Consider the following 5,234-nt stretch of genomic DNA (forward strand, 5'->3'; position numbering starts at 1 on the left):
GCTTAGATTGTATCTACAAGTTGTATGCACATGTCTATGTCCGGAACCAAAGGCCCCAAAGTGACAGAAATTGGGACAACTGGAGGGGAAGGCTTAGATATGAGGATCACATGTTTTCACGGAGTGTTAATGCTTTGCTCCGGTGCTCTATTAAAAGGAGTACCTTAATTTCCAGTAGATTCCCTAGAGGCCCGGCTGCCACCGGCCGGTAGGACAAAAGATGTTGTACAAGTTTCTCATTGCGAGCACGTATGACTATATATGGAAAACATGCCTACATGATTAATGATCTTGATGTTCTGTCTTAATGCTATTTCAATCCTATCAATTGCCCAACTCGTAATTTTTTCACCCAACACTTGTTATTGGAGAGTTACCACTAGTGTAGATAGTCAGGAACCCCGGTCCATCTTTCATCTTCATATACTCGTTCTACATGTCATTGGAAGTAGTATCAACTATTTTCTCGGTGCCATTGCCTCCGTGTTACTATTACTTCGCCGTGTTACCGTTATTATCGCTCTCATATCACCGCTACTTTCACATCACCCCTGTTACTAGTGCTTTTCCAGTGTGCAGCTGAATTGACAACTCAGTTGTTAAGGCTTATAAGTATTCTTTACCTCCCCTTGTGTCGAATCAATAAATTTGGGTTTTACTTCCCGCGAAGACTGTTGCGATCCCCTATACTTGTGGGTTATCAAGACTATTTTCTAGCGCCTGAAGCGTGCAGTCGACACGTCCGTTGGGAACCCCAAGAGGAAGGTGTGATGCGTATAGTAGCAAGTTTTCCCTCAGAAAGAAACCAAGGTTAATTTATCGAACCAGGAGGAGCCAAGAAGCACGTTGAAGGTTGATGGCGGCGGAGTGTAGTGCGGCGCAACACCAGGGATTTCGGCGCCAACGTGGAACCTGCAAAACACAATCACAGAACTTTGCCCCAACGTAACAGTGAGGTTGTCAATCTCACCGGCTTGCTATAACAAAGGATTAGATGTATAGTGTGGATGATGATGATTGTTTGCGAAGAACAGTAAAGAATAATTGCAGTAGATTGTATTTCAAATGTAAAGAATAGGACCGGGGTCCACAGTTCACTAGTGGTGTCTCTCCCATAAGATAGCAGATGTGGGGTGAACAAATTACAGTTGGGCAATTGACAAATAAAGAAGGCATAACAATGCACGTGCATATATCATGATGAGTACTATGAGATTTAATCAGGGCATTACGACAAAGTACATAGACCGCTATCCAGAGATGCATCTATGCCTAAAAAGTCCACTTTCAGAGTTATCATCCGAACCCCTTCCAGTATTAAGTTGTAAACAACAGACAATTGCATTAAGTATGGTGCGTAATGTAATCAACACAAATATCCTTTGACAAAGCATCGATGTTTTATCCCTAGTGGCAACAACACATCCACAACCTTAGAACTTTCTGTCACTGTCCCAGATTTAATGGAGGCATGAACCCACTATCGAGCATAAATACTCCCTGTTGGAGTCACAAGTATCAACTTGGCCAGAGCCTCTACTAGCAACGGAGAGCATCACTACAAGAAAAGTTCCCATGGCCGACGAAGTTGAAGTCGCGCCGTGGTTGCTGGTGTACCATGGCCGACGATTTTTGGTCCCTCCGTGGTGCATGTCAAAACTTTTTTTTTCTCGTTTTTGAGGCCACCTAGCCCGACGAAAGCGGCCAAAACGTCGCATATGGTGGCCCGGGATGTGGTGCATCTCGAAATCTCGGGTTCGCCGACCGAGTCAACACAAATCCGCACCGCCGAGGGATGTAGGGCCCAGATGGCAGCCTCTCTGGCATTGTTTTTTTTCTCGATCGTGCCATCTCGTTCAACGTTCTCCGATCGAGCCGTTTACGATGCAGGATCATGGGTCCCGCATGTCATCCTCTATGAACCAAAATTCTTTCTATTCTTGGATTTTTTTTGACCCCCTGATTTCTGGCTACTTTCTTTTTCTTTTGATCCCTTGCCGCCTTGGAAACGTTGAGACCGCTGCAGCTAAATGGGATCCGCATGTCATCCTCTATGAGCAATCAACTTTCTTTTCTTGGAGTTTTTTTTGGCACCTCATATTTGGTCACTTGCCTTTTTTTCGATCCCCCGCCGCCTCTCAAACGGTGATACCGCTCATCGCTAAATGGGACCCGCATGTCATCCTCTATGTACTATAAAACTTTCTTTTCTTGGATTTTTTTGGCACCTCATATTTGGTCACTTGCCTTTTTCTTTCGATCCCCTTCCGCCTCTCAAACGGTGATACCGCTGCTGCTAACTGGGACCCGCATGTCATCCTCTATGTACTATAGAACTTTCTTTTCTTGAATTATTTTTGGCACCTCATATTTGGTCACTTACCTTTTTCTTTCGATCCCCTGCAGCCTCTCAAACGGTGATACCGCTGCTGCTAAATGGGACCCGCATGTCATCCTCTATGTACTATAAAACATTCTTTTCTTGAATTATTTTTGGCTCCTCATATTTTTTCACTTGCCTTTTTCTTTCGATCCCCTGCCGCCTCTCAAATGGTGATACCACTGCTGCTAAATGGGACCCGCATGTCATCCTCTATGTACTATAAAACTTTCTTTTCTTGAATTATTTTTGGCTCCTCATATTTGGTCACTTGCCTTTTTCTTTCGATCTCGATGCCACGTTTGAAACGTTGAGGAACCCGTGAGCTCATGGGACCCGCATGTCATCCTCTATGTACTATAAAAGTTCATTTTCTTGGTTTTTTTTCACCCTCTCGATTTTTGGCAATTTCTTTTTTCTTTTGATCCCCTGCCGCCTCTCAAACGGTGATACCGCTGCCGCTAAATGGGACCCGCATGTCATCCTCTATGTACTATAAAACTTTCTTTTCTTGAATTATTTTTGGCTCCTCATATTTGGTCACTTGCCTTTTTCTTTCGATCTCATGCCACGTTTGAAACGTTCGAGGAACTCCGCTGGCTCATGGGACCCGCAAGTCATCCTCTATGTGCTATAAAAGTTTATTTTCTTTAATTTTTTTCACCCTCTCGATTTTTGGCTATTTCCTTTTTCTTTGATCCCTCGCCGCCTTGGAAACGTTGGGTAAGCCGCCGACTCATGGGACCCGCATGTCATCCTCTATGTACAATCAACTTTCTTTTTCTTTTGATCTCAAGCCGCATTTGAAACGTTGAGACCACCGCCGCTAAATGGGACCCGCATGTCATCCTCTACGTACAATAAAGTTTCTTTTCTTGGATTATCTTTGGCTCCCGATATTTTGTCACTTGCCTTTTTCTTTCGATCTCATGCCGCCTTTGAAACGTTGAGTAAGCTCGCCGGCTCATGGGTCCCGCATGTCATCCTCGACGAACAATAAAAGTTTCCTTTCTTGGAGTTATTTTTTACCCCTAATTTCTGGCTATTTGCCTTTTTCTTTTGATCTCCTCGCCCTCTCGAAACGATGAGGACGTCGTTGGCAGTGTCGGTCCCACATGTCATCCTCTATGAACAATAAAAGTTTCCTTTGATGGATTTATTTTGAACCCCTAATTAATTTCTGGATATTTCCCCGCCGCCTTGGAATCGTTGAGGATGCCGCCGCCTCATGGGTCCCGCATCTCATCCTCTCGTAACGGTAAATGTTTATTTTCTTGGATTTTGTTGACCAAACGATTTTTGGCTTATTTTTTCTTTCGATCACTCGCAGCCTTTAAAACGTTGAGGACGCCGCTGGCTCACGGGTCCCACATGTCAACCTCTATGAACAATAAACGCCGAGGATGCCGCTGCCTCATGGGTCCCGCCTGTCATCCTCTCGTAACGAAAATGTTTCTTTTCTTGGATTTTTTACCAACAAATTTTTGGTTTATTTTTTCTTTCCATCCCCCGCAGCCTTTAAAACGTTGACGACGCTCGTTGGCTCATGGGTCCCCGATGTCAGCCTCCCCGTACAAGAAACATATGATATCTTGATTATTTTGCGTACAATAAACAATGTATTGCGCTCTGAGCTATTTCAAACGGATAATTAAATCTTTATTTTTACATAAACAAACTTATATGTTGAATCTCCTTGTTTTTTTGTCTTTGCGAAGCATAGGACTTTCCTGTTTTTTTAGAAAATTCGAACTTTCCTGTTTTGGAGTGGGCTGAAATTGTACGAGTCAAAAGGCCAAGCAGGATAGTTCGAAGGCCCAGATGTCCAGATGCAGCCCAATTGAAATCTTTCTTCTTGGATTTTTTTCACCCCCTGATTTCTGGCTACTTCATTTTTCTTTTGGTCCTGTGCCGCCTCGGAAATGTTGAGACCGCTGCTGCAAAATCGGACCCGCATGTCATCCTCTATGTACAATAAAATTTCGTTTCTTGGATTATTTTTGGCTCCTGATATTTGGTCACTTGCCTTTTTCTTTCGATCCCGCGCAGCCTCTCAAACGGTGAGACCGCTGCTGCTAAATGGGACCCGCATGTCATCCTCTATGTACAATCAAGTTTCTTTTTTTTGAATTATTTTTGCCTCCTGATATTTGGGCACTTGCCTTTTTCTTTGGATCTCATGCCACGTTTGAAACGTTGAGGAACCTGCTGGCTCATGGGACCCGCATGTCATCCTCTATGTACTATAAAACTTTCTTTTCTTGAATTATTTTTGGCTCCTCATATTTGGTCACTTGCCTTTTTCTTTCGATCTCATGCCACGTTTGAAACGTTGAGGAACCCGCAGCTCATGGGACCCGCATGTCATCCTCTATGTCCATCAACTTTATTTTCTTGGATTTTTTTACCCCCTAATTTCTCGGCTACTTTCTTTTTCTTTTGATCTCAAGCCGCATTTGAAACGTTGGGACCGCTGCTGCAAAATGGGACCCGCATGTCATCCTCTATGTAAATAAAGTTTCTTTTCTTGGGTTATCTTTGGCTCCTGATATTCTGTCACTTGCCTTTTTTTTTCGATCTCATGCCGCCTTTGAAACTTTAAGTAAGCTGCTGGCTCATGGGTCCCGCATGTCATCCTCTACGAACAATAAAAGTTTCCTTTCTTGGAGTTATTTTTTACCCCTAATTTCTGGCTACTTGCCTTTTTCTTTTGATCTCCTGCCCCCTTTGAAAAGATGAGAACGCTGTTGGCAGGTTGGTCCCACATGTCATCCTCTATGAACAATAAAACTTTCCTTTGATGGATTTATTTTGAACCCCTAATTAATTTCTGGATATTTCCTTTTTTTCTTAT

Source organism: Lolium rigidum, chromosome 1 (assembly GCF_022539505.1).
Source record: "Lolium rigidum isolate FL_2022 chromosome 1, APGP_CSIRO_Lrig_0.1, whole genome shotgun sequence".
Lineage (NCBI taxonomy): Eukaryota > Viridiplantae > Streptophyta > Magnoliopsida > Poales > Poaceae > Lolium > Lolium rigidum.